Raw genomic sequence first — 22806 nt, forward strand, 5'->3', positions numbered from 1 at the left:
GGCCACCACGAAGTCCGGACCTCATACCGTGTGATTACTTTTTGTGGGGTTTCAGAAAAGATAATGTGTATGTTCTCCCTCCCTCAGTCTGACGCAAGTGAAAGAACGAATCAGAGATGCTGTTGCATTGGTGGACAATCAGACTTTGATGCCTGTTTGGGAAGAATTGGACTACTGACTAGATGTTTCCCATGTAACCACAGGATCACACATAGAACATCTGTAGTTGTACTACAAACACTTCCAGATGTACCCTACAACTCACGTAAGTTATGTTACCATGTCACTAAAACTCTTCATTGGGGGACTACTAAAGTTGTCTATTTCTTTTAGGTTAACCCTGTATTACTCATAGTAATGAATAATGAGGCTTGTTTTGCAAAACTTACATAGAAACTTTAATGAATAAGGGATTAATGAACAACTTATATTTTTAATTCCACACAAGGTATGTTATTACTCTAGAAAGACAGTAAGCTTCCCGAAACATGTTCGTTGCCATTAGGTGCAGTTTTCACTTTCTTAAAATACATCTAAACTCAACAACTCTTACAATCAACCCACACTCCAGTTATACAAAATAATCCTGAAACCTATAATTATGTTGAATTCAGTAAATTTAATTGTATATACACTCGTACACCCCTAAACACACTACTTAATTCGTATATTACACTATAAAACAATGAAAAAGGTAGAAATTCTTTCTTATTACTCTGTTTTTAATCAATATTCCTTGCTATTAGAAAAAAGAAAATACATTTTAGTCAATTTTTATGCAATTAAAGAATAACTTGTGAAAGGTTTTCTTTTCTTTTTTTCCCCAATTGTTACCGTATCTCAATTAGTTTCAAAGCGGCTGACTAACATTGTAAGAAGAAATGAAAGTACGCTGCAATTATTGCGCTCCAATACGTTAAATTTTGGATCATTTTCTGTGGCAATTAAAACGCAATTCCTGTAGCTTTCTTAACACAACGGGAAGAGAAATAACCAATACGTACTCACGCAACGGCAAATACATGGCATCATTCTTTTCTATGAACCAATAATATATATACAATAACTTTACATTTCCAAATGAAACTATATACAGAAGTGGGGGACAACTGTCCCCTTTGCCCTCCTAATCGTCGCCCATGCGTAAAGGTAAATGAAAGTGAGTTATGTGAGAAGTGAATTGTTGGTAACAAACATAGAAAACAACGTGCCATGCGGAGCTCTAATCCGCCTTCACTCGTTAACGCTCGCTCTACAATGGTGTCTAAATTTAATGTTGGTAACGTAATTTAACGTATGAAACCATAAAACAACCGTATCGGAATAGAATATCGCAAAAGACTAGGAGCAAAAGCTGCCCCCCCCAATACTAAATAATAGCCAAAATTAGAAAAGTACTAATTTATAAATGATGAAAAGGAACCATTTTGTAAAATAATGTTGAATGATGTAGAAATAGAGATGAAGTACTATTAATAAACCCTGAACCACCGTTAATAATTAACGTCGGTCTGTCTCCTCTCTCTGACTGGAATTTCTGAAGAGGTACTCGGACTTCCCTTACATGTGAATTAACGCATGAAATGTCGAGAAATGGCCAAGAAGAAAGGTTGTGTGTGGCAATGTTAAATGCAAAATTATAAAGATATGAATGTATCTTGCAAATATTGTGAACATACATATTTATGGGAAACTATTGACAAAATTGTTTATAACATTTAAAAATTTAATATGTTGATAATATCAGTAGTAGAGTTAAGATTAGAAAAGCCACTTACATGTAAATTTAAACTTTCTGGCGGTTTAAAAGTATGTGAACTTACTATACCATTTTTGAAACATATTTACTCTCATAGGATATATTGTAAATAAATATCCATTCATGCGTAGTCTCTAAATATAATAGAATATTAATAAAATAACATAAAATCGTTCAGAATATACATTTCAAAGACTCCTCTGGGAACAACAGTAATACCATTCTGTCATTTAAAATGAATTTATCTTTGAAATCATAATATAGTAATAGAATTCAATTTTCTTTGTGATTGTACATAAATTCCCAGAAAATTTTTGGGAATCTTTTCGGGAATATTTCTGAAAGATATCTCCCCGGAAATTTACCCATCACCAGTTGTACGTTGAAAATGGAGGGGCGAAAAATATATTGTTGTGGTGGTCGCACATCCTCGCCTTCCTGTAGCCCGCCACTGTTAATTGTATTTTTTCATGAAGTGGAGGGTTGCCATACACATTTATTTCGAAGAGAGCTAACGCCACCCCCTCATTCCCCCTCACTTTTACCAATTTTTGTAATGTGGTTGTTGTGATAAAGTTTCTGGTAGATGACATATCAACACTTAATTAAGATACCTCTAAATATTTACACTTGCACTTGTGTATTGCAAAGTAGTAGATATTAGTGTAGAACAAGTAACCTCATGTCAACTGTTTACGATTATATGAAAAATTTTCTTCAGATGTGCTTTTTAAAAATTATATTGAATTTTAGTCACGGCAAGCAAGGGCGCCTATTTTTCTGTAACTTTGGAGGGGGTCATTCATATGTGTGTTTGGCTGCAGACAAGGGTCTAAGAAGGCAAACATGAGGTTTCTATGACAAATTGAATTCAGGGTGTGTAAAATATTGTACAAATACATAAAAATACATATTCATAAAAACACATGGGGCCCACAATAGCATTGGAGAGCCCAGGCTCCTCAGAATCGGTGATCTTAACGGAGATTTATGTTGCATTTTGATGATAACGACATAAAACGGCTTGATTAGCTTCTTAATGCAATATTATTATTAAATTCATAAGTTGGTGGAGTTGGTGTAGTAGTCTGGAGAAGGAAGTGATATACTTCCGAAACTGTAACATTTATAGTTAATTCATAATAAAGATTATAGACAGCCATGTAAGAAAGTGTGTTTAGTTTGTGTTATATTCATCAAATGGTGCATTGACACTAATTGAAAACATGTATAACGATTTTCAATTTGTTATTGTTAACTTTAGTATTATTACTCAGTTAATGGGTTTCCCGACAGTAATAAGAAATATTCATGACAACTAAAGACCACGCAAATTGTGCAGAGTCGTTTTCACGTGTAATTAGTACAATACTAAAGCGTTCAACTATCATATGTTGCCTGCAGTAGTTAGATCTTTAGTACGACCCTAATCATATGTCAAAAAGTCTCTGCATAAGGCCCCATTAGGTTAGAAAGCTAATCATTTAACCCTAATTAATGTTGAGACTCAGTCAGTACTAGTTTTCAAAAAATTCTGCATACACTAACGCAAAACACACACAGTCAAATCAATATGTCATTGTAACTACTATTCCTATTATAGCTAGATTATCTTTGCCTTTACGGAAACGGTTACTGGAAGTGCCCCTGTATTTAGAAAACATCTTCTATTGACACCGAAAATTTTATACGGTGAAATTGAAGTTTAAATAGAGGATGGTATTGATGAAAACGTGTTTTTATTTTAGGCGACGTAATTGTTATTATTGCTATTATGCAGATTATCGCAAGATAAGCGTTGCCTTGGCTCAAACCATTTCTGAATATCCCCACTGTCATTGCAGTGATCCATCGGAATAAAAAAAATAACATGGTATAGGCACCCTGCGTCTAGTCCGGGCTGTCAACCGTACTGTAATTATGGTACACATATCATAATTTCAAGTCCTGTACCATGCACCATAGTACTTTCATTATGGTACCCAAAAGTACCATAATCCAGGAGATGCGACTGAGTTTTTGCTTCACTTAAATATTGGAAAATCGGACGAAAATGCAATTTTTGTATTTTTTTCCACATAGAATATAAAGTTATAAATTTTACATTGGTTTCGCTTCCTTTGTATTTTCTGTCTCTACCTTCTGAAGTAGGGTACCATAACATATACTATCCCTGAATGTTTTTATTGCCCTGTTTACCAGAAGGACAACTTTGTTCCACTTTAGAACGAAGTGACTGGGATGATTTTCTTTTCGGAAAACAGTTATTGGCACCTGAGGATTCTGTCTGTTGTTTAATACTTGCTTCTGCGCCGCTTATGAAACTGAGAAGGGAAGAAAAATGCAATTGCAAGGGGACCACTTTATTGTATTGGATTTTTTAAAAATAACTTTTCTCACGTATTATAGGGCCAAGACCTCAATAGTGATGAGGAGGAGTTTGTAAGAAACTTTTTTACAAGGTAATTTTTGTAGTGCAGATTTATCGATGTAGAGCATTACTGGCATCTAAGGCCTTAAGCCTATCGTGTATTAGAGATAACGAATCTCGGCGATCACACTATTCCGGTATGGGGAAGGAAGGAAACTATCTGAGACCTATATGTTACGTGCCATCCCGTCATTCGTGAGTTTGAATTAGGAGAAACCAGGAAAAACTTCACTCAGGATAATTGTTAGCATGTTTTCGATAAAGGGGCCCAACCAGAAATCGAACGCGGACAGCTCGCACTAAAGGCGAAGGCTAGCAATCACGGTACACGGGGCCACCAAGTGCATAGAGCCATTCCATTTTGTGCGTGTTAATGTTACCCAATTTCTGTTTTTAAAGTGTAGTACGTGCTTGTTTCATTGGAGTTTCATTCCTTACAGCACACAAGAGATGTAATGTTGAATCTGAGCAAGGTCTGTCTCCAAAAGGTATAGTGAAAGAGCTGTCTCGTCTAGAAAAAGAGAATGCTGTTTTTACTGGAAGAGTTTTATTCATCTCGTAAATCATCACGAAAATTCTATCTTCCCTTGTCTCGTGGGCAATACTAGGTGCATAAATTTAATCGGGCCCGAAACACATGAAATCCTATCGGGAATCAGACCGAGGTTTCAAGCATCTAAGGTAGTATCAGAGATCCTCTGCATATATCACCGAACGAGCGTAGGTAAGTGATAAGCGTGGGCTTTACAATCGGAAGATCCTGCGTTCAAATCGCGAGGCCGACCATTCTGACTGAGGTTTCGCATGGTTTCCTCACTCTCACCATGTGAATGCTAAAATGGTACCTTTATATAGGCCCTGGCTGACTTGTTTACAAAATTTCCTTCACTAGTTATTGATAGTATTTAAGTATAAAATATCACTTCAGTTGTTTCTTCTGAAACCTTGGTTACAAATAAATATTAAATGGATGAACAATCCTAAATAAGAGAGGGTAATGACATGAAATGAAATCTTTGAGTTTTCCGTCCCACAGTTATGCCGGTTAAGCTAAAGGAGACGGTGATGATGGGTAATGAATGATATGGTGGATGAAGAAAGTGGGAGAAAACGGGAGAAACCCACGCACACGGTGTTTTTCCACCACAAAGTTCACCTGGCAGGGCTGGGTAAGAGAGGGTAGTTTGACCTAAAAGACTATGTTATTCTGTGCATGAAAAAATAATTTGACGTGCTGAAATGCATTACAAATGAAGTTGTACAACTTTTAAATTTTATGCGAAGTTTCTGAGAAGCAACAAAAATTCTGTGTGCATTTTAGCGTTTTCCTTTTAGGTTTCTCATAATGTAGCATGATAAAACTGATAGTCTTGTATGTATTGAATCTAGTGCTTCTTCCGTACAACACGGTGTAACACTATATATGAAACATTAGCTACTAATTTTCTTCCTTGCATTTGAATCTTGAATAAAGTGATTTGAACTATATCTCGAGTTCTATCAGTGAGTATTATAGTTATTCTAATTTTACTGCACAAAATGTAGTCTAGTGCATCATAAGCTTAAGACAATTTATTTCGTTCAGATGTTATTGTACCAATACGTAAGAGAAACTACGTTCATGCTATTGTCACTTAATAATAATAATAATAATAATAATAATAATAATAATAATAATAATAATAATAATAATAATAATAATAATAATAATAATAATAGAGCTCGAAATAAGTAACTTTCCAGTTGACAAACAAAAAATGGGGGTCGCAATAAGAATTACTGTATATCCGCTTGATTTTTGGAGCATACCATAATACCCTAGAAAATACCATAATTTTCACCATCAAGCACAATAGTAACATTTACTTAGTTGGCAGCCCTGCTAGTGACCATGTTGATAAATTTTCCCGTGTAAATGGATAGGCGTCGTCTGGAAGTTACCCAAATTAATTTGTTTATAAGAATTGAAAATTTGATATGTTTATAATATCAATAGTAATGATAAGTTAGAATATCCACTTACATATAAATTTAAAATGCTAGCTGTATAAAAATTTATGGACTTACTTAATTGTTCTTTCTACATATTGGGTAGAGCATAATGCACTATAGGTAAATATACATTTATGCGTACTATCTAAATATAATAAAATTGTTAAAATAACATAGTACGGCCATAAACAACAGTAATAAATATGTTCTGATGAAAAAAAAAAAAACTAATTTAACTTTGAGAGCATAATATAGTAATATAATGCAATTTTCTTTGAGATTGTACATAAATTCCTGGAATATTCGCACTTTGGGGAATCATCCCGGAAATTGGGCCATCACTAGTTGAAGAAGGTAGCTACGTGACACCTTTTCGTGGGAACTGTTAATATATGCACAATTTAGTTTTAATTTGAAGAATTTTCTGGGTTAACTTTACAATGCCCGCTTGAGCCTTATACACAAAAACGAAAAATTACACACTATTAATTTTATGAAAACGGATCAAAACTTCCTTAAACTTAAGCTACCCGTACCCTAGTTGTCCCTGCCTGATTCTACAGTACCATGCTCTAATGTATCCTTTTATAGTTGCCCTACTTTTCAGTGCGCAGGTGGAGTGTGTATTGTAAAGTTTAGCCATTGCTCCATGTGAGGCATACATAAAACGATTTTTTATTTGTTGTCTATATCATATGTATGTGGGACACTTATTTCTTTAACTGGGAGTGCTTTTGGAGAAGATGAGAATGCAATGTGACAACGTGAATTTATATATAAAACAAGTTGGTGTTTCACGGAAAGATTTTTTATTTCAAACAGTTTTTCTCATTCTCCTTAGGAATACGTTTGGCCAATGTTCCGTTACTAAGGCGGACAAGTATCTTCCACGTGAAATTTGCAATTTCTCCCCTTTTTTCTATTGATGTTCGTTTGATTACATAATATAACATTATATTAGGTTAGCTTGCAATTTCTCTATTTTTTTTTTATTGATGTTCGTTTAGTTACATAATATAACGTTATATTAGTTTACGTTAAGAATTTGTGCACTATATTTTTGTGATTCACTGAACATCTAAAGAGATATTCCGATAAATAACTTTCCATATGCTTCTTCTTCTTCCCAAATGTAGGAGCCTCAACTTTATTAAGCCGTGCCTCTGTACAAAGTTAAGCAATTCATTTTCCTTGCCTATGTATCATCGTACGAAATTTAGTATTGAAATATCACAAGAAACGCACGATGCTGCCATTTCCCTTCATAGTTGACAGTCGCATTTTCACACTACACTACTTATTTTCTCTCCATAATTTCAAATTCCCCCGCAACCTTCACAACATACAACTGACAAACTACTTACATTTCTAGCTCACACTTTCAGCACGAACTCTTTGCATTACATTCGCAACGTCTCGCTTGTGTAAATCATGCAGGTTTTCTTACTAGTTTTGGACCCCCTTAACGTAACATAGACCATATTTTTGTCTGTTCCATATGACAATATCCTACTTAGATTACATGATATTCACAGAACCCACCAGAAATAATTGCTGAAACAACTAAATTCTTTCACGACTTGCGTTTAAATACTGGCTCCAATAAAAAGAGCTCCAGTGTAACATACATAAGCGAACCAGCGCAAAGTGAGTACCAAACAGTGCGGCTGTTATGTATCAGAATTGGGCAGTGCGATTATGATGGAGCCGCGCCCCGGTTCGCTTCTGCGTCTGTAAGAGCAGGGGAATCAGCGACTTTGCGTTTGCTTGTAAGTGATAATAGTGGAAACACGAATCAAAGGCATTCTCAAAAGTGATTTTTTTTTTAGTTGATAGAGGCTAGTTTTCTTGTAGAATCGAAACAAAAGTTGTAATTTCGCTTATTTCTATTAACACTATGTTAGATTAGTTTCGAAACATTTTCTCTTTTTCGTCTAAACGACCTTTCTTCTATATTAAACAATTAAGGTTATAAGAGGATTGGGTTCGATATTTGCTTGTTCCAGTTCGAGAAGACCAACTAATAATGCTATCGGGATCCGTACCTTATATCTCTATAAAAATCTTCTTTATAACATCATTCAATTACACAAATTAATAGGTTATAGTAAAAAACTTGTAACAAAACAAATAACATCACTTCCACGGTCCTAGGATTCGGGCGTTATAACAAACTAGAAGCATTTGCCGTATACCCACCGTAGCTGCTACGTCAGCTTAAAGATATGCTGCTCGCTATCTGCAAAAGAATACAAGGTGGGACGGACATGCGTAGTTAACACCAGACGAGTAGTGGGAGATGAAAGTAAATGTTTGCACTTCACTGCTTATAAATACCTTACCTCATGACGTATTGCTTTAGACAGCATACGTTTTTATACATTAGCATCCTTGATTCAGTATAAAAGAAAATGTAAAATCGCACACTTTAATCCTATTAATATTACTATCAACAAATATCAAAAGGAAAATATATATTTCGTAAATCACTTATATTTTTATCGTCATTGACAACGAAACATTTACATATAGGCACTGACACAAAACACTCTTGATTTATTTTTATAATTTTTGACTTGTTATATGATGGCTCCTTTTGTTTTACGGAATAATATCGTTAACGCGCGCAATGTTCGCGATCAACCTATACGATATTAAAAATTCACTAGTTCACTGTAAATAAAGATGAGTTTGTGCGGCACCTCCATTTCTGGAACACGTTAGTTTTTTCTTACTCAAGACTTACTCAAGTATCTTCAAACGTTTGCACTTATATTTTTTAATGCATTTTGCATATGTTACAGCTTAATTTCTATCCATGTTAGTTTTGGTTTTAAGGTCGTTCCTGTATTTAAAACGTATAGTGAATACGTCGAACTAGCTTACAAGGTGTTAGCACTCTCTCTCTCACATGGCGAATAATAAGATTCTCTCTTTTGAGAGTGTTCGTAGAACATTTTCGTTTGTTCACTCTGACTTTCACATGGCGACTCCCAGGATTCTCTCGCGCTTGTCTTCATGCGTCACATAGTTGCCAGTTAGCGCAAGAATACACTAACAAACTAAAATATAGTTCGTAGAAAACATTAAGTTTTTGCTTCATTATATTACTAATAATATATAATAGATGATTCATAGGTTAATTGAAATCACATTAAAAGCACTGATAATTCCAATAAGTCGTGAAAGTGATGATTATTGACAGATTTTACATTGTCACGTAAAAATCTGTCATCGTCATGAGGATTTGCTGCGTGGGCGGACAGCACGAGTGTAGCTAAATTCCTGTCCTAATATAGGCTGACGAGAGGAAGCAAAACTGTCTGGACAAGTGAGGCACCTTTTGGGTGACAAATTCCTAAGCATTGTTCTCCTCCAAATGTTAACTGGTTGCATTTCATTTCTAAGAATTGGCGGAAAAATACGACGGTTGACTTAAAAATTCATGCCAATCCATATCGTTATAAATGGCGGCGAACGGACTGTCCACTAATGATATCACAGAAGTGGGCAAGAACCCTGGAATTCAAATCTTCATAACCACACTGCAACACAACCGCAATCACAGCACTCAATTAGTTCATAAAGGGTTAATGTCATTTTAGGTTCGTTCACACTGAAGAATAACAGTTCGTAGGTTCACACGGACATAGATATAATCACGAAATTCGAAGAATAACGAACGCGTGGGCCATTTACGATAACGCGAGGGCCATTTCGTAAATGTCTTTTAAGTCCTTTTATTTTTATTATTGGTTTATACTTTCCATTTATTTTAATCATTCCTTGGAATGTAAACACAAATATAATTTCAATGTTTGAATATAAATCAGTAGTTATTTATAACTCACAATACTATTCAACATCGTATTTCATAATGTCTTTCAAAATTCAAACGAAGTTATACAAATATATCAATATATTCAATGTAATAATATATTCAATAAAACATCATATTCAATAGAATATTATATTTGATAAGGTATCGTATTCAATTCCACATTTAAGAATGCACAACAAAGTGTAGTACAAACTAACTGTATACCAATAAATTTAAAATAGTAAAATCGATTTAATATTCTGCAATAATACTTCTTAGTTCTAAAATAAAACACACAATATCACTCAAAAATAGTATATATCACTAAATAATTCAATTTATTATGATTTTATGTTTCATGAAAATAAAATATTCCTTACTACTAACTGCATAAAAATTTATTATCTTTAAAACATCAACATTACTCATAAAATTCAAATGTGTATGTTCATTGACATATCAACACAAAACACTTATCAAGAATATTCAAAGTAATTCAACACAACTAAAATATTCGATATAGTGCACACAATTGATTCATTTTTTATCGAAATTGCATATTAAAAAACATATGTAAATATAACACTAAAAATATTTCATTTATTTGAAATGAAAGACTGGGCACATGTGAGCTCGTCACGCTCAAAGTATATAAAAATATATTGCCTGCATTAAATTTGCAAGACCCTGCCCCATTTGTTTGTCAATATCTTTCCATCCCCGAAGCAAAGTGAAAAGATAGGATGTTTGGTTAAAATTCAACAATAATATAGAGGGGACTAATACGAAAATTGCCTACTCCGGGCATTACATAATATGAATAACCCATAATATTAGAGGAACCTTTGCTTCAATGTCTTCAAGTACTACTTGAAATATTTTCGTATTCAACGAAAAGATTAACACAAAGTAAATGCAACAATAGTTGCTAACAATTAACATGTATCATTTTTATTAGTTTCAAGTTTGCATTTCAATATTGATTCCATGATTTTTTTTTTTTTATTTTTTATTTTTTATTTTTTTTACTCTCCCGTTTGTGACTCAGTGGTTCACCACGTAGGCGTGTTCAGTTGGAAAACAAGGCTGCGGTAGCCCACCACATTAGTAGGAGTCAGTCATCCTAAGTTGATCACTGTGATCTTACCAGAATGCTAATTAAACAAAACGAGAGGATCAATGAAATTTATCAACGGAAACTCTAAGTTATAAATGTTACACCATGAAGATTCAGTGAGATATTTTAAATATGAGTCTAATTCTAAAATTTCATCGAGGATTTTGCCAATTCTATTCATGTTAATTTTGGAATCACATTGGTTTGAGAGATTTGCTATTACCGCATTGATAGAATCATATGTCACTTCTTCAATACAACTATTCAACTCTGAAGTTTTACTATGTTCTTTTAAGATTTCATCACTCTTGACTCCACAGTGTTTAATAGCTAAATTAAGCCAGATATTCTTTGTGTCTTTAGTAGGTTTCCAAACTTTTAACCTGTCAACTGAATGTAATCCTAAACATTTACCAGTGAGTGGATCCGTTAACTCAAAAACCTTTTCTGAGACCTTTTTAGAACACAACAGGGGACCTTTGTACAGATAAAGAAATTTTGAGATTCTTTTGTCTATGGCTTAACTCAAATTTGTTTGCTTTAAGAAAACTAAATCATTTTCCTTTACCTTATATTTAGTTTCTTGTTTTAAGTTATACTTAACATTTCTTTTACGAATTATTTCAATTCTTTTCAAATCTGCCATAACTAATTTGTTATTCCACAACATGTATTCATCGGTGTCCTGTTCAGTGACCACAATACCAAAATGCTTAAATACTGATTCAGAACGTTTTACATTCAAGTGCAAGCTAGCAGGGCTTACACCTAAACTACTTGAGATCGAATAATTTAGCAAAATTACAATTTGAGGAATGAATTTTTCCCAAGCAGTGTGATCCTCACTACAAAACAATTTAAATAGACGATTAGTCTCACGATGGATTCCTTCAACTGGATTAGAAAAACCGTGACATGGAGTTACATAATAAATTTTAATTCCATATTCTGACATTTTTTCTTTAAATTTTCGAGAAATGAAACAGCTACCATTATCAACCAGAATAGCACTTGGGATACCTAAATCCAAAAAATACAATGATTCTAAACAACGTAAAACACATTTAGTGGTAGCATTTCGCATAGGATACGAAGTGTAATATCTAGTGAAAATATCAAAGATTGACAATGCATATTTGTAACCTGAAGAAGAAGGAACATACGGCCCTAAAATATCAATTGAAATGAGTATACGGGGACCATTAACAGTAATGCTTTCCATTGGTCTTGCTGGAGGTGAAGTTTCTACCTTCGTTTCTTTACATACAATACAGTCATTAATAAAATTACTAATATCTTTTCTCATAGATTTCCAATAACAAATTTCATTCACAAAACCAAAGGTTTATTCAATTCCAAAGTGACCTCGCTGACAATGCATATGTTCTACAACAATACGAACTAATGAAGGTGGAATACAAATTCTCCAAGAATTTGGGAAATGGAAATTTCTGTTCAAAAGTACACCATTTTCAAGTTTGTAAAATTTTTCAAGATTTCTGTTTTTCACCTTAGAGTATGGATCATTAGGATTTTGAACAAATTTCATAATTGAATCATATTCTGCATGTTCGCGTTGTTTCTCAATTAGTTCCCGTATGGTCATATTTCCGAAAAATGATGGTAATACTTCGAGGTTATTCACCGTATGAATTTCAGTTTTAGGAACTAAAACTATACGTGAAAAAGCGTCACTGGCCTTATTGTCAGTTCCACGAATATGAACAATTTCCAGATCAAAATTTTGTAATTCAAAACTCCAACGAGCTAAACGAGAGTTCCAATTTCTGATTTTATGTAAATACACTAAAGAGTTATGGTCTGTATACACCTTAACATGCTTACCATACAATAAATGTCCCCATTTACGAATAGAAATCACTATTGCAAACGCCTCTTCTTCAGTTGTAATATACGCACGCTGCGCTTTGTTTAAAGTTTTACTACAGAATCCAATAGTGTTACCTTTACCATCAATTTCTTGAAAAAGTATGCCAGCCATGGCCACCTGTGAACTGTCGGTGATCAATGAAAAATCGGAATCAAGTTTTGGGTGAGTAAGTAATACATCTTGCACCAAATTGTCTTTAAGGGACTGAAAACTATGTTCACATTCTGGAGTCCAAACCCATTTTCTTCCTTTCTGGATAAGTTCAAATAAAGGAGCAGCTAATTCAGCAAACTTATGCACACCATTCAAACAACAAACTTCGAACACCATTCAAAAAGGCCTAAAACTCGTTGCAATTGTTTCATATTGGTTGGACGGGGTAACTGACGAATAACTTCTACGTAAGAAGGATCTTTACGAATACCTTCAGGTGTTACAACAAAACCCAAAAAAATAAACCTAGTTTTACAAAATGAAGATTTTGAAAGGTTAACAGTCATGTTAGCTTCACTTAGTGTAGTAAATAACTGATCTAATAGATTCAATTGTTCTTCAAAAGAAAAAGTTGGAATGCTCAAATCGTCAATATACGAAACAAGTTTATTATACAGTGCATATCCTAACACCTTCTGTAATGCATCTATGAGAGCAACAGAACCATTTATGTATCCAAATGGGATAACAGTAAAACTGTACATATGGCCATTCCAAGAGAAGGCAAAAAAATTACGAGATTCCTTAGATACTGCGATTTGTGAATACGATGACACAAGATCAATTGAACTTACATACCCTGAAATTTACATACTTACATCCCTTACATACTTAGCACCCTGAAATTTTAACAATAAATCATCAATTCGGTTTACTTTCAATTGTTTTAATTTAACATGTTTATTCAGCTCAGGCAGATCAACTACGACTCTAGGTTTAGTTGTGTTTTTCTTAGATACACAGAAAATTGGGTGGCTATGTATCGAGACTGCCGGTTCAATGACACCTACTTTTAACCATTCCTGAATTTGCTTATCAATACTTTCTTTAAAATGATAAGGTAAAGTATATTGTCTTTTTACAATAGGATCAGTAGTGTCGACATCTATAGAATATTCATATTGAATACATCTACCTGGATAATCAGTGAATATATCACGATGTTTTACCAACAAATAAAATAATTGCTGTTTTTCTTCATTATTCAAATGATCACATTCATGTACTTTCTCCCTAATGTCATCTATTGTTGCTACCACACGCATTTTAGAAATTACATTACCGTTTGAAACTTTATCCCCACAACTTTCCTGTTTAGTTGAACATTACCATGAGCATTTTGAATTTCATTATCAATTTCTCATATTTGTAAACCATAGTACTCGAGTAAAAAATTTTCTTCTACAGCTTGATTTATATTTAGATCTTTTATTCTAAAATCTTTAGACTCTTCTCAACTGTGAATATGCCTGGTCTCGTTCATTTGAAACACGGATCCACTCTTGTTGCAGTTTACCCTTTTGTGAAACCAAACTATTAATTACAGGACATGCTGAAGATGCATAGTCACGCTTGGATTCGAACTCTGAACTCTCATCTGAAAAGATATTACTTTCTACAGAAATACCAAACTCATTATCAACAGGTTTATTTATTCGATCAGCATAAATCAAAATCATCTTAGGTTGACAACAATTATTTTCTTTACTGTGTGTTTTATCAATGAGCATAGGAACGACAACAATTTCTTTTCCGTCAGAAAAACTAATCGTGTTTTTCGAAAAATCTATCATCGCATGGGCGATTGTGAGGAAATTACGACCTAACAAGCATTCTGTATTTAATTCATCTACTACCAGAACTCTTATGTCGAATATCAAGTGTTCTATTTCCACACAAATATTTATTTCACCCTTAACCTGCTTTTTTCGTTTACCAGAATAATCTACCAAGAGAATGTGTGGTGCAGGTTTTAATTGTGGATGTGATATTACGGAAAAAAATACGTTTCCACGCCTCAAACTAAGAAAGGATGCTGATGCACCTGTATCGCACAATGCTTTGAACTGAGTATCTAATACTTTACAATAAATTTCTGCAGTGCAAGTGTTATTACCTTTACTTACATTTTCATTAATTTCTATTTTATATTCAGAAATATCTAAGTCCCAATTAACAACATTATTAATATTTTTACTCAACATTACATATTCCACAGGAAAAATTGGTGTGAGTGCATCTTCATTATAAAAGTCATGACCATAGCTAAGTTTTTCATAGGCTCTACCAGAAGCACTCTCTCGGCAGAGCGTTTCTAGTTTAACGCTGTCTGTCTACTATTGTAACTGATGATGTAGGAGGAGTAAAACTACGGGGTTGACTAAAATTTAAAATAAAAGGTGGTTGGTACCAGGATGAAAAGTTGGAAATGGTTGAGGCGTATGCCCACCACTATCAGCGCGCCTAGTATCACTATAATGTATAGCTTTTTGACTATCATACTGATTATCGTTTTCAGGATTACGCTGGGGATGAACGTTTCTCGGTTTATTCTTATTCTTAAAATGTTAATTTTTACCTTTGCTTTGCAGTTGCTTTTTACCTTTGTTTTTGCTTTGAGGTTGTGATTCTCTAAGATTATGTTCATTACTTTCATCTTCCTGGACATTAACCTGATTTACACGAATTTGTTTCTTATGAAATCCGCTATTTGTTCTAAAATTATCATTATTTTTTGACAATGTTTCAAGGTTTTGAACAACGTTTAACATAGTTTGTAAATCCAAAGATGGTAACAAAACCGATTGTTTCTGAAAATATTTAGGTAGTAACAATTTAATTGTGTTCAAAATAAAAGCTTCAATAACATTTTCATTCAGTTCTCGGATCTAATGGTAGCGATCAGCTACGAATTGGTAAACTGTACCGTCAACTTTAGGATCATATCTTTTCGATTGCAATACTGACATTTTACCAGCTACAACCTGTGGAGATTCGAACTGTTGCTTAAAAGCAAAAACACAATCATTATACGATTTGAAGTCAGGTTTGCGAGTAAGGAGCCAAGATTTAGAAGAACCTTGCATCAAAAAATCTAAAATATCTAGATACTGTTCTTCCGGAATTTGCATTAATTTAACATTTTTCTCAAACAATTCCAAAAAAATTGAAGCTGTGATTTCACTTTCATGACCTAAAAATTTTTCAAACGATTCAGTTACACTACGCTTAATTGGCCTAGCATTTGTAATCTGAGCTGGTTTTCGATGATGAATGCGACTAAGATTTTTACTTTTAGATTTTGGTGTACTATTAGTTTCATGACTTGTGTTAGTACTACTACTGCTACTACAACTAGCAGAACTTCGAGTCGATGAAGTATTAGCCACACTACTGTATAGTGAATTAGTTACTCTATGAGTATTAGCAACGCTACTGGGTCTAGATTCCACATGCAAGTTCAGAATTTGTTTTTGGGCCAAAGTTAGTTGAGCTTGTAACATTTGAAGTTCTTGCTTGAGGTTACCAATTTCATTTTTAACCTCCAAAACAGTACTCTGAATTTGAACATACTGTTTGGATTATTTTTCCCTTTCATTTGTTAATCCTACTACAATGCTACTGAAGCGATCTACTGTATTTTTGAGGAAAAGTAACGATTGGTTAATACGATCAATTTCTGTGCCGCAATTACCTAAACTACTTTCATTTACAGTTACTTTTTGCTTGCACTGGAATACCTCTGCTTGGTGTGCTTGAATTTTACTTTCAATGTCTACCAACGAATTTTGATTGCTACGTATTTTCTCCTCAAGATCTACGATTTCACAATGATGCATGTTAAAAATTTCTTAAAAATCATGCTTCATTTGAGTTAGAGAACTACAGCTTTGGGCTTCAACCTGCTGGATAGCTAATGACAACTCGCTTCTAGTTTCGATCAGCTGATTATTCGTTTGAATTTTCATTCCATTAAAACGATCATTTACTTCTGCCTTAAATTCTTTGACTTCGCGTTTCAAATTTTCAATTTCAACTTTGATTTCTACTTTAAAAGCATTGCACTCGGATTCGACTCTTTGTATACAATTCGTAAGTTCCTGACTTGAAAAATCATACTTTTCACGTAACTCTGTGATTTCTGTTTTTAAACTATCACCTTGTTTGACTAACTCGTTATGATTATCCTTTATCACTTGGTTAGTATTAGCTAAATCTGCGGACAACTTTTTCACTGCTTCGAGCAGTGTTTCCATTTTACTAGGAGTTGACATTGTAAAATATTATACTACAAAATACAACATGCAAATTACTAAAATGGCATTGAATACGAAGCAGTGGAGTTCAAAAATCCGCTTTCTCCCCACTAAAACATCTGTCTTTGTTTGGGCGCCAGATATAAGAGTATTGGGTTCGATATTTGCTTGTTCCAGTTCGAGAAGACCAACTAATAATGCTATCGGGATCCGAACCTTGGATCTCTATAAAAATCTTCTTTATAACATCATTCAATTACACAAATTAATAGGTTATAGTAAGAAACTGGTAACAAAACAAACAACATCACTTCCACGGTCCTAGGATTCGGGCGTTATAACAAACTAGAGGCATTTGCCGTATACCCACCGTCGCTGCTACGTCAGCTGAAAGATATGCTGCTCGCTACCTGCAAAACAATACGAGGTGGGACGGACATGCGTAGGGGGATAACACCAGACGAGTAGTGGAAGATGAAAGTAAATGTTTGCACTTCACTGCTTATAAATACCTTACCTCATGACGTATTACTTTAGACAGCATACGTTTTTAGACTTTATCATCCTTGATTCAGTATGAAAGAAAATGTAAAATCGCACACTTTAATCCTATTAATATTACTATCAACAAATATCAAAAGGAAAATATATATTTCGTAAATCACTTATATTTTTATCGTCATTGACAACGAAACATTTACATATAGGCACTGACACAAAACACTCTTGATTTATTTTTATAATTTTTGACTTGTTATATGATGGCTCCTTTTGTTTTACGGAATAATATCGTTAACGCGCGCGATGTTCGCGATCAACCTATACGATATTAAAAATTCACTAGTTCACTGTAAATAAAGATGAGTTTGTGCGGCACCTCCATTTCTGGAACACGTTAGGTTTTTCCTTACTCAAGACTTACTCAAGTATCTTTAAACGTTTGCACTCTTATATTTTTTAATGCATTTTGCATATGTTACGGCTTAATTTCTATCCATGTTAGTTTTGGTTCTAAGGTCGTTCCTGTATTTAAAACGTATATTGAATACGTCGAACTAGCTTACAAGGTGTTGGCATTCTCTCTCTCACATGGCGAATAATAAGATTCTCTCTTTTGAGAGTGTTCGTAGAACATTTTCGTTTGTTCACTCTGACTTTCACATGGCGACTCCCAGGATTCTCTCGCGCTTCTCTTCATGCGTCACATAGTTGCCAGTTAGCGCAAGAATACACTAACAAACTAAAATATAGTTCGTAGAAAACATTAAGTTTTTGCTTCATTATATTACTAATAATATATAATAGATGATTCATAGGTTAATTGAAATCACATTAAAAGCACTGATAATTCCAATAAGTCGTGAAAGTAATGATTATTGACAGATTTTACATTGTCACGTAAAAATCTGTCATCGTCGTGAGGATTTGCTGCGTGGGCGGACAGCACGAGTGTAGCTAAATTCCTGTCCTAATATAGGCTGACGAGAGGAAGCAAAACTGTCTGGACAAGTGAGGCACCTTTTGGGTGACAAATTCCTAAGCATTGTTCTCCTCCAAATGTTAACTGGTTGCATTTCATTTCTAAGAATTGACGTTGGAAAAATACGACGGTTGACTTAAAAATCCATGCCAATCCAAATCGTTATAAGGTTTTTTAACCTAGATATGTAAAAGCTGTGTATCATAGAGCATTTCAATGCTTTACATTTCCTCTTTATTTTCGTGGACCACATTTAGCATTGGAAGAATATAGCAATATTAAAACGTGCTTTACGTATTGGATAAAATTCTTGAAATAATTTCCCTTGTACGATATATAGATGCAACTATTAACAGTAAGTTGTGAAAAGTACAGTTTTCATCTCCTGAGAATTTTGTGTTATTAAAATAAATATATGACGCTCTGATCTCTTTTACTGTTGTAAGTAGAGAAACGTAGAAAAAACAATTCGGGAATCTCGAACTCTAGTGGTCCAAATATATAAAACTTTTAACGAAATTTTGTTTACTTGGTAGATCGTTTATTAAATTAAAGAAAAAATAAAAAGATTTATTGCAACATTTTGTGCTGTGAGCAGAGAGCCATGTGGCTGCCGAGTCTTTAAATTCCTCGCACGTATATATAGTAAGTGCGATAACCCTGTGCTCACTTCCTCGTGCTGTTTAGTCGCGCTAAGGAAGCTCGCAGCGCGAAGTCTACCTGATATTGTGCAATAGAAAAAGAAAGTAAAATTTCATAACATTTCACAACATCGTAAAAATAGTAGCAGTGGATGTACAATCTCAATGTAACACGGAAATAAAATGTTGAAATAACCGATCCAAAAATCGATTAATCTAATTACTTCATTCGCTTTCGTCATTTGTTGACTTCTCGCTGCTGCTAACTCCCTATCGACGAACTAAAATGGCGCCATTTGTATCTTAAGATCTATCAGTATATATATTTTTGAGCTTACGAACATTTTAAAGGAAAAAAAAATTGAGCCTTAGCATTCACATGTTCACTTAACTTGTTCTACAATCAATTCTTCTGCCGAGTGCAGCAGAGAACGATTGGTCTTGTTTTATATCATTGAACGAAAACAACATTCAGTGTAGGTGACGAAAGCTCTTTTCGCGTCTTATGTTATATTGGAAATCAGAAAGAACTCACTTCGTTTCCATCTCCCTACGGTTTGTAGTAGTCAAAAAAATACACACACACTCACATCTTGTGTTGATTGCAATGAGACGTGCGAACGTACATTTATATTTTCTTGAACATTTCTCGTGCTTCTTTTATTCAAAAAAGAAATCAAACATATTTCTTCTACGAGCGGGAATATTACAGAAAGAAGAGGCAAAATTTTAAATGGTGATAAAATTGCATAACTAATGAATAACTGCGACCCAGACGTTGTGAGTTAAATAGCTATGGCATTGATGATTTTGTGCTAAGTGGGTTATCCGGGAGCGAACAAGATAGTAACTCTCGAGTGAACTTGACGTTGCGCCGAGAAAAAAAAAACGAGTCTTTCCTATGTGAAGGCATATTTTGATGTAGCTTCGAGGGACAAAATGCAAGTAACCGCAAAACCCCTTTTTAGTTGTACCCTGGGTATTCTCTGTACAGAGTATTTTCCATGTAAAGTGTCTCAGCTGATTTTACGGATGAATTTATATAGTAGAAAAACAAACGAATCAATACACAAAACAGCAGATTAAGAAATAGGAAGCTTACTAATTTTTTCTTTTGTTTTTCTTTTTTACTACAATTGATACCAAGAAAATTTTTACTCTAGTTATTCAAATGTGCCTTGTACGAAAGCCAGGTTTACGATGTGTTTACAGATCAACTACGCAAGAGCTGTTAGTATGTTTGTCAAATAGTGAAAGAAGCCGTTTTTCTGCTGTTTGATTTACGACTTGTCAATGGTCAGACAGTGTGTACAGGAGGAAGTCAAAAAACATAAGTATATCGAACTTATGTGAACCTAGGAGAAGAAGTGCTGCATTCAGCAAGTGTTGAAATACAGGAACCATCCCAATTCCCACCCGGTGGAAGGCTGGTAGAAATGGGCCATTACCCACACAGAGTTTCCTTAGTATCCGCAAGTCCTAATATAGTAGGACAAAGGAGATGCAAGGTGCATAGCATCCGCACGGTGAAAGAAAGTTTGAAGAAATAACGTTTGTGGTTTGGAACTTTAGGTCGGAAAGTGCTTTCAAATGTACGACAATAAAGAGAAGTACTGCGAGTTCTAGATCCGAAAACAAGTTTCCTGTGAGGTGCAAACTCACCATTGCATATTAACTATGATTGTATCATATAAGACATTTTATGAGTGTATTTTTTTCGGTGGAAGTGCATTTTGTACTGCGTCGAGTAAAAAAAAAACTGAAAAAGAAAATATTTTCGAGGGCCATCACGTTTAATACAAACTAAACAAAGAGTTCGTTTCTCTAATTATCTGTAATTCGTACGTTTACCCTATGTCCTATTAACTTCGAAGAAATTGGTTTAAAGTCTGTTGAGATATGGAATTTTAAAACTTCCTGTAAAAAGTTCCGGACAAAAACTTTACTACCGTCGGGCTGAAAGTGCTAAATACGCTCCAGGAAAATGTAGCAGCATTTCAGTCCGTATAAACTGCGAAAGCGATGGTGCAGAGCAGTGAAAATCGTATATTTCTCATTGTTTAGCTTTAAAACAAATCCAACAGTTTGTTTCAAAGTGATATTTTAAGATCTCTCTAATATTTTTTTTTGTAAGATTGATAAAACACTGCAGCAATTCAGACATAATGATATTACGTGATCTCATTTCCGATATATAGCCCTATAACCAATAACTTACCAAAAGAATACAATAAAATAACCACTATTTTATTAATTTTATTTTTTCTCACTACTCAGTTAAAAGAAAAGTATTATGTCTTAACTATTGAAAAGATAACATTTCAACAATTCTAACGAGTTTCGACAATGCAATGCAGCACAGCGAAGCCATGGCGTATCTTGATATGAATAGTAGTAACTAAATTACGATCTTAAGTATAATCCAAGATTGCTAACTTCGTGCAAATACGAAGGAAACCATAAAATAAATTTTGATTTTAAACACGTTTTTATACGTTATCGCAGTCTACACACTCCTTACATTTACGTGCTTAACATTCAGAGTGTTATGAGTTCCTCCGTGGCAAAGCGATTATCATACTCGCCTTTGGTGTCGGTGACCTTTGTTCGATTCCCGGCGGAATCTCATATTTGGATTCCACTTAATCAGTGGGTCCACGTCTCATACAACATCGATGCTGAAAGGGACGTTAGACTCAAAATCTACTAAAGTATTAGTATCTCATTCAAGTAACGAACTGTAGCAGTTTTGAGCTCAGACGACCCTGAGAGTGAAAGAAATACTGTGGTAACACTGGTAGCCCTAGTTGATTTCTATTGAAAAATCCTTCGAGGTGATTTCGTGGCTCCGGAAGTCATTTACTATTCTAGGAGAAGTAACTCTTTTTACGGGTTTGGGAGGAAATTGTCTGACTACTATTATATTAAATATACCAAAATGCGCATATAACTCAAACAGGTACCAGTATTCATAAAATATGAGGAAAATAATGCACAGTTGTTTGTTTTATGGTAGGAAAACTACCTTTTTTCTGCATCCAAAAAGGGATATATCTGTTTGAATCTTAAGAAACCTATTAATATGAACAGCCATTTAATTCAATAAAGCAAATTGGTTTTAAAATTTTGGTTAAGTAATAATGTAACATAGTTCCTTCATCATCTTATCTCATTTTAATTTTCAGAAGAAATGCAACTTGTACTTAGTATATATGCCGATAAGAGTGTTCGGTGTTAAGATCTTGTGATACTGATTTCGATATTTTAAATTTCGAAAAACTGAATTATATCCAAAATAAAAATTAACATATTGCTTTACGAAATGCTTCAATTCAATAAAATATACCGTATAGCTACGCTCTTAGTACTTTTTTCTTTCATTAATTTAAGTTGTTTATATTCTAGACGATAACAACATTAATTGG

At 34.1% G+C, this 22806-nt stretch overlaps 1 protein-coding gene across 2 annotated transcripts in view; it reads left to right on the forward strand.

Moving 5' to 3' along the window:
- The first annotated feature begins 6073 nt into the window (after window positions 1–6073).
- LOC145681215 (uncharacterized) overlaps window positions 6074–22806 on the forward strand; it is a 63849-nt gene continuing 47116 nt past the window's right edge. For both annotated transcript variants that reach the window (XM_081752750.1, XM_081752751.1), the window contains exon 1: window positions 6074–6302. The gene's annotated coding sequence lies outside the window, so the exon portion shown is untranslated. The remainder of the gene's footprint in view (window positions 6303–22806) is intronic.

Source organism: Thermobia domestica, chromosome 3 (assembly GCF_964235325.1).
Source record: "Thermobia domestica chromosome 3, izTheDome1.hap1.1, whole genome shotgun sequence".
In the NCBI taxonomy this organism is placed as follows: Eukaryota; Metazoa; Arthropoda; class Insecta; order Zygentoma; family Lepismatidae; genus Thermobia; species Thermobia domestica.